Source organism: Protomyctophum parallelum (genome assembly GCF_964188405.1).
Source record: "Protomyctophum parallelum genome assembly, chromosome: 9".
Taxonomy (NCBI): domain Eukaryota; kingdom Metazoa; phylum Chordata; class Actinopteri; order Myctophiformes; family Myctophidae; genus Protomyctophum; species Protomyctophum parallelum.
The window spans coordinates 293,636-302,227 of record NC_139706.1 but is presented as its reverse complement, the minus strand read 5'-3'; positions in this window follow the sequence as shown (position 1 = coordinate 302,227).

Sequence of the window (8,592 nt, the reverse complement as noted above, 5' to 3'; positions counted from 1 at the left end):
AATGCATACTTCTACTATGGTCAGTATGCAAATTCACATTAATGCTGTAAAATGTCTCTATAATATAATATTGGTATCTATATCTATATTAATATTGGTAGTATTAGCATTAATTTATCATAAAGTTATGTTGTAGCCATCACAGTAAACGATACATTACATGAACATCATGATCATTATGTTCTCCGATATACACTTGCTAAATAGACATACTAGTGACTAGTGTATAATGCCAAACACTAGAGTAAATATAACTAATTTTAGAAATCTATTTGTGTGGGTATAATGTACACAGTTTTGCTATACTTACACATTTCATCACATACAAATATAGACTAAGTATAGAACATCTATTCTAATTAACACATGTGCACAATGCTTGATTATCTTCCATTAAATTATGTTATGAAATTCTGACCGATATCCCATCTGATTATATATCTGCAGATACAGATTCTGACAGATTCCGGTAGTATACAGAAGACCACAATGGAAACAAGCCTAGGTGGCCAAAAGGCTGTTAATAAAGTATCAATCAATCAATAGATATACTATTTCTTTCCCCCCGAGTCTCCATTTTCACTACTGAGTACACAAATTAAATGTAGAAATATCTAAAGTTTATTTTTACTTAAGATTTTACATCATATTTGATTTGGCTTTTGTTCTAGACTATAGGTACTACTTGAAACATTCATCTGCTGCTTTCAAACATTAGAAATACACAAAACAAAAGCGACAGACAGGCAGAATGGCTGTTCTGTGAGTACAAAGATTGACGCTCAGTCGGTCACATTATTGTGTCAATATCTGTGGAATGAATCTGGATTATTATTATTTTGAGACCAATCTGATAGGAATATTTTGATATGCTACTGATATATTTATCACTATGAATTCCCATGCCTTTAGAAGGATGGTTAAACTATTCATTTTAAGGCAAGTCGTTCCCAAACTCTTTCTTGTCAAGGACCCCCAAATTTACACTAATTAGTCCACAGACCCCCATTTGGAGAGAGAACACAGGGACCCCCCCATAAGAGAAGATTTTTACAGCTCTAGCAGTGATTCCCAACCTGTTTAATTTCAAGGACCCCAAGTTTGACAATCATTAGTCTATGGACCCCCATTTAATGGAATTTCTATCTCTGGGACCCCCAATTTATATTGTAAAATCAATGTTAATTGAACTGTACAAATGGAACCAAATGACCCAGTTGGTTCCATTTGTACACTCTCAGAGACTCATAAGGGTCCATTAATTGGTTCCACACTATCATTTAGCTGGGGACTCCCTGGAACTCCCTAGAGGTCCCCAGATCCCACTTTGAGAACCACTGATTTAAGGTTTGTGTTGTGTTCTGCACTTGTCAAAATGTTGAATTGGTACTTTTAAACAGCGCTGCCCTGTACTCCACAACCTGTACAGCCATTGAGGTACATAGTAATATAACTATTATACAGCCATTGAGGTACATAGTAATATAACTATTATAAAGTATTTGTAATGTCATTCATTGTGATTATTAATATAACTATTATAAAGTATTTGTAATGTCATTAATTGTGATTATTAAGTAACTCAGGTAAGTCAGAGAGGCTTATTGTCAATATCAGCCAGGGTGCAGGGGTCTATCCCAGTGCAACGTGCAGAGCTTCTTGAGCCCCCAGCTCGACCAGTATCTTGTAGAAGCCTGCATTTTCCCTTTAAATTACTCATATTCATCACTTAAACCCATCCACTGTTAATCATGTCATCCTGTGTTGTGTTGTCCAGCTCAAAGGCAGTCAGGAACCAAAGGCTAAGAAGAACCGTCCCAATCAACCAGCTGAATCCAAAGACGAACAGTGTCACAATGGTAACTAATAACACGTATACCATGTGTGTTACAGCTCAAACTCATGTAAACTACTTATTAGAGGTTAAGCAGAACAAGTTGTTAAAATTACTGAAGAAATATGTTACTACTTAACCCATTTAAACCATACAACATGTGGGAACTAATCCAACTGACGGGTTGCTCCTAGCGCATTTTCATTGATGTCAAACGAGAGAAAAAATATTCAGATTTATTTTAGTTGGTCTCTCCTTCTGCACCATACTCCTTGCTCTTCGCGCATGCTCGTTGTCGTTCACTTCCCTGTTTACCTCTCACAAAGAAAGGCTTGGCGAGTGTAATCTAAGGAGGTTTTGACCAGATGGATATACTAAACTCTTAATTTCTGAATTCAACATGCCTCTCGTTCAAAACATGAAGCGAGTGATCATCAGCGACTTTATCGTAATCTTAGTGAGGTAAGCAAGCAAAAATATGTCTGGAACGGAAGGGGGGTGGGGGTGCTTACAGAGTAAAAGCGGCCATATCTTCCCGGCACCCCTAGCTACTATTTTGAAAGAAATCCCAGTGCCGATTGTGTTAATGTGGAAACTACGTATGTCGACATGCGCACATACATGGAGCAAATTTCCACTAAATTTCTCTTGTGTTTCCATCACACCAAGCATCCAGGGCCTGAGATGGAAGCAGTGATCCTCAGCCAGGAGAGCCCCGTCTCGTCATGCCCCAATACAGCAGCCTGAGAAGCTGTCGTCCTCGACGCAGACCAAAATGTTCAAAAATAGCAGATGTACACGCTTGCAGCGTGGCACAGAGTAACGCGCTGTGAGCTTGTATATCTGCTTTTTCTCAATAGCCAACGCCAGCTTTATTTTCAATGCCATCCTAATATGTTGTCCCCACAACACATGTAGAGTAATACAAATGTGTGTGTCTCTGTCTGCCACAGCTGCGTGCGTTCAGAGATGGAGAAGAGGCAGGCGGTGAGCAAGGCAGTGACAGGAGCCCAGGCTGAGATGGAGAGAAAATATAAACGGGTGAAGGAGAAGTGTAAAGAGGAGCTGTTGCAAGAGCTGAAGAAGAGTTTACATTCCATGAAGATGGTGAAAAAACACCTCATCTTCAAGCTGAAATTGTGTCACAATGTAACATCTTTTGATCTTTACAGGGTTTCTGTCCGACATGTATACATACTCAGGGTCATCTCTTTCACTGGTGTACAAACATGATATTTGTGATTAGGGTTGTTCAGATGAGTAACGCAGGATGTTTTCACAGCCTAGAGAACATGTATTTTATATAGGATATTCAAATCTAGGCAATATAATTACACAAAGTTAAAAACATTATTGTATTGACAGTCACAATAGAATTACCTTGATGGTTGTATAATTTGTGTTATGTAGGGTTTTTCCCACTTGCTCATCTGCCATGGTGACAGGATAACTTTGTGCCACAGCATAATGCGCCCCCTTAAAAGTATAAACTAAGGCTGATTCATACTCCTATTTTACCGCTGTTTCGGAGCTGTAGTGCCGAAATGATTTCGGCTCGTCAGACTTTAGGACGGTACCCGAACCTCAAATGACGTCACATTGTAGGCTCTACAGCGCCGAACCGACTTTTATTCGGCTCTAAAATAGGAGTATGAATCGGCCCTAATCATGTACCCAACAAAGATCGTAAAGGGACAGTTTAACTATATATTCTCAGTATACTAACTATTTCACAGAGTTGAAAGTGAACATTGAAAGACAAGTACTAATTATAAAACTGATCTGTTATTTTTTGCACTACATGTTTGTACACAGATTCCATGTAGGCCTATGTGACAGAAATGAGAATGTGTATGTTTATTGTATTCATACTGCATATTTGTATGGTTTATATTGGAGCAGGTGTTAGCCCACCCCCAGCTATCCACTGTGGTTGTCTCACTCACTTTGATAGTGACCAACTTTTGTGTGTATATTTATATCAATATGTATGTGGTAGAAGTGCTCCTAGACTGAATGCAGGCCATATTGTCTAAATGTGTCATCTGAGCCACATCGCTGGATCAAAGACATTGAAGGCTATTCAAAGAAGTCAAAAATGGTGTTGCAGTGGAACCCTGATTAGAGGGACTATACATATTTGTATGTTCAGCATGCTGTGCAGATTTGTCACTTGAAAGCAAAATGGTGTTAGATCACATAATTATGATCTTAAATGGAAGCATATCAGGTTTACAAATGTAAAGAAGTGGGTGAAATTGTCAGCTCCACAAGCTAGTGCGAAATGGCAAATCATCAAATTATGAATCTGCAATTCATTTGATAAACTTCAAATTTGATGTTCAATATCCACTTGGTTAAAACCGTTGTCAAATACTAGCGCTGATTGTGGATAAAATGTCCAGCAGGAGGCAGCAATGTTCAATATTCGGAATGCTATGTAATTTGAACCGTTAATGCGAAGTTTATGTACACGTTATAGTCTATCAATGCCTCACGGTTTAACAGGTAATGTACAATCTGTAATAGATAAATGTACTTACAAGTACAAGAGCGTTACCACTGAATTTATATTCTCAAATCACCGAAATGAATGGTCACGTGTCACTTAATAGTATTACTCGGGCTGATCTTAATTGATATTGTTTTTGATGCGTGCATGTGTGAGATTCATTAACAGATGAAAACAGATTTTCAATAATGGCAGAATGGTGCAGTGAATCTTGTACATTTACGTAAGTACTGTAGGCTGCTTAATTTTGAGGTATTTGTACTTCACTTGAGTAGGCTACTCCACTACAGTCTGATCCAAATATTGTATTTTTACCCAACAATATAAAATATATATATATATATATATACAATATTTTGCGGGAGAGACGGATGAGGAGCAGAAATGAAGCGCCTTGGATAAAGGCGCTATATATAATAAATGCACCATTTAACGCTAGTGTAGGCCTTTCTTACTATTCCACTAGCTGACTGATCAGATCACTGACTCAGCAGCAGATCGTCAAGAACATGATGCACCATCATCGATACAAAATATGTAGCCTACAGATACAGATATGTACATATAAGGCCCATAATATATAAGTAGCCTATATAAGTAACGTCAACGTGTCAGTGAAACGCAGTCCAACACAGACATCAATTAATTATTAATAGCCATTCCGAAAATGTATTACAAATGTTAGTATTTTTGGACTAGCAGTTTTCTTCCTAGCTGGTTGTTAATGTCATGCAAATTTATTTTTCAAACCTAGAAACATTTGTTAGGCATAAGAATCGTACTGTGAAAAAAATAATGCAGATGAGGATAAAAGCTGATATATTTATGGCGATTCAAATTATATAGGATAAAAAAAGCTCAAAGGCTCATGCACCTGAAATGGTGACCCTTTATGCCCCCCCACCCTCTCGGGGTTCCACATCACAAAATACAACAACCAAATTTAACATTAGACGTTAGAGGGCAACCTGACCTTAAGGCCTCTCTTTCATGTCTGTTTCAAAGGCCTTCGTTGGACTGGAAAGCAGACATTTCGCTGACCCCAGAGTTGTGGGTGTAATAACCTATAGGCTATAGTGGTACAAATTATCGAGATGAACCTCTCAAGGGTTAACAAAAGTTAAGCTTCAACGTTGTTTATAACATTGTTGTTGTTCTGTGAACGTGTGAACCTGCTGAACCCGAGATTGTTTAACTGAACTGTTTACCTGCGCCTCTTTCATGCATGTATTTAGAAAACAGTTTGCTGCGAGTGCACCTGCTAGCTACTTTAAAAAGGCCATGGGTTTGCCATTCTGCTTGCTTGCCTGACACAAACACATTTAATACAGACGGAGACGATTGACGATATATTTTACCAGCATCTGCATCATGGCATTGAGGGCATTACTGACGGCAAAGCCGAACGCGGACCCCTACCAGCGGCACCCGACCATCACCCTGAAGGCGGCCAGCGTGAAGGAGGCCCAAAAGGTTCTGCAGTGGGACTTCACCGAGGACGGGGTGAAGGTCGTTAAGGTCGCGAACAACTTGTATGCCGCCTTCACCGATGGGGCTACGGCATCAAAAATGCTCCTTTTCGAGCAGCAAGCCCCAAAGGTGAGGCGGGGAAAACATACATCGTCCGAAATTATCGGATCACCCAATATAGTGGGGTGGGCAGCCTGCAATGTACTCGGGACACTGGATTTTATTTGACAAGAGACCTGGACATCAGCCCAGAAATTGAGGCGCAGTGCGTGGCGCTCCTGCACCCCCCGTGCCAGGCTGTTTCCCTGAACGTCCACAATGTGGTGCCAGGCCTGGTGACCATTACAGGCCACATTACAGCTGTAAGTCGACCATTATATTATTCTGGGTGCCTGCCATGCAATGGCAGAAACACAGGTTGAAATCCGCAACCAATACTTAATCGTAGTCAAGACACGAAACTTTGACGTCTATGGCCGGCCGCACGGTTTACCAAAGCCCCACAATATATACATCGAAACGTGCGGCTCGGCCGGGAATGGTGTGCTTGTGCTTTTCTTTCCGTTTCGGGTTACCGTGCCGACGTAATTCGCAATAAACGACGCGAAAAATGCCCCATGCAAAGTCAATGGGGAAACGCGGGTAAAAACTGAAAACGACACGTTACTTTGGAGCCACATTGCTCTGGCATACTGTTACGTAGAAACACGATTTAAACCTCAAACAGCACACGAGGCCATCGACTTTGTTGTGGTTCAGACGGAATTCGAATACGTTGCACGGTTTGCCCGCTGTCGCAGTTCAAAGTGTGTGTGGTCTGAGCAAAAATCTCGACTCGCAGTGTCGCACGGCCAGAGAGAGAGCGGGTCAGAGGGACAAGACATTGTGAAGACTGTAGCGAAATTCTCCGAACAAATCGTCCTCACGGCCAAAATATTAACTTTACACGCATGGGTTTCGGTAATTTTGTAGCCACACTCGTCCTCTTTCACCCAATGTCACAACCACAGCCCAGATTCATACGGTACGTGAACTACAGCCCTGAAAGCGACAGGTGTACCATCATAATGTGTCATACAACTCCATGTTAAATGCATGAATGAGTCAGCAGTTTTTTCATCACAAACACAATTACTTAACTCGCTCTCATAACCACATTTTGTATCGTACCAATACCACGATCGCACACGGCGTACCTCAATGTCTCGGGTCACTCACGGCGAAAACAAAAATCGCATTTGACGTTTACTTTTTGCGATAGAGCAATTTGTTCGGACATACGTTCTCTCACTGAATCAGTGTGGTTTTAACTTTCAATAGTGTTTGCATTCGCATAGACTAGCCCTAGCCCAGGTGAAATTTATACTTTGTTAATGATTCAAGGTCAAGTTGACCACCTCTCAAACACGCGCACACACGAACGCACATGCACGCACATGCACACATGTGCACGCACACACACACATTGAAAGTCAATGGAGAAAATCGGGGAAACACGTAACTCTGTCATTTCTCGACCGTTTCAGAAGCAGGGCGGCTCGCCGGAACCGGGCCGCCCCCCTGAACGAAACCAAATGGATCCTTACAGCTCAGACATCTTAGCATTAGCATGTTAGCATGATAGCATTAGCATGTTAGCATTATTTAGCATGTTAGCATGTTAGCATTAGCATGTTAGCATGATAGCATTAGCATGTTAGCATTAGCATGTTAGCATGTTAGCATTAGCATGTTAGCATTAGCATGTTAGCATTGGCATGTTAGCATATTAGCATGTTAGCATTAGCATGTTAGCATTAACATGTTAGCATGATAGCATTAGCATGTTAGCATTAGCATGTTAGCATTATAATGTTAGCATGATAGCATTAACATGTTAGCATGATAGCATTAGCATGTTAGCATTAACATGTTTGCATGATAGCATTAGCATGTTAGCATGATAGCATTAGCATGTTAGCATGTTATCATTAGCATGTTAGCATTAGCATGTTAGCATTAGCATGTTAGCATGATAGCATTAGCATGTTAGCATTAGCATGATAGCATTAGCATGTTAACATGTTAGCATTAGCATGTTAGCATGATAGCATTAGCATGTTAGCATTAGCATGTTAGCATTAGCATGTTAGCATATTAGCATGTTAGCATTAGCATGTTAGCATTAGCATGTTAGCATGATATCATTAGCATGTTAACATTAGCATGTTAGCATGATAGCATTAGCATGTTAGCGTTAGCATGTTAGCATGATAACATTAGCATGTTAGCATTAGAATGTTAGCATGTTAGCATTAGCATGTTAGTATATTAGCATGATAGCATTAGCATGCTAGCATTAGCATGTTAGCATGTTAGCATTAGCATGTTAGCATGATAATATTAGCATGATAGCATTAGCATGTTAGCATGTTAGCATTATAATGTTAGCATGATAGCATGAGCATGTTAGCATGATAGCATTAGCATGTTTGCATGATAGCATTAGCATGTTAGCATTAGCATGTTAGCATGATAGCATTAGCATGTTAGCATTAGAATGTTAGCATGTTAGCATTAGCATGATATCATGATAGCATTAGCATGTTAGCATTAAAATGTTAGCATGCTAGCATGTTAGTATTAACATGTTAGCATGTTAGCATTAGAATGTTGGTGGCAACGTAATGCGCAATGAACTAAGACAACATACCTCATTGAAAGTCAATGGGGAGACCTGGCTCACATGTAACCAAATGGACCCTTCTGAGAGGCTAAATGTCATCAAATGGTGGTC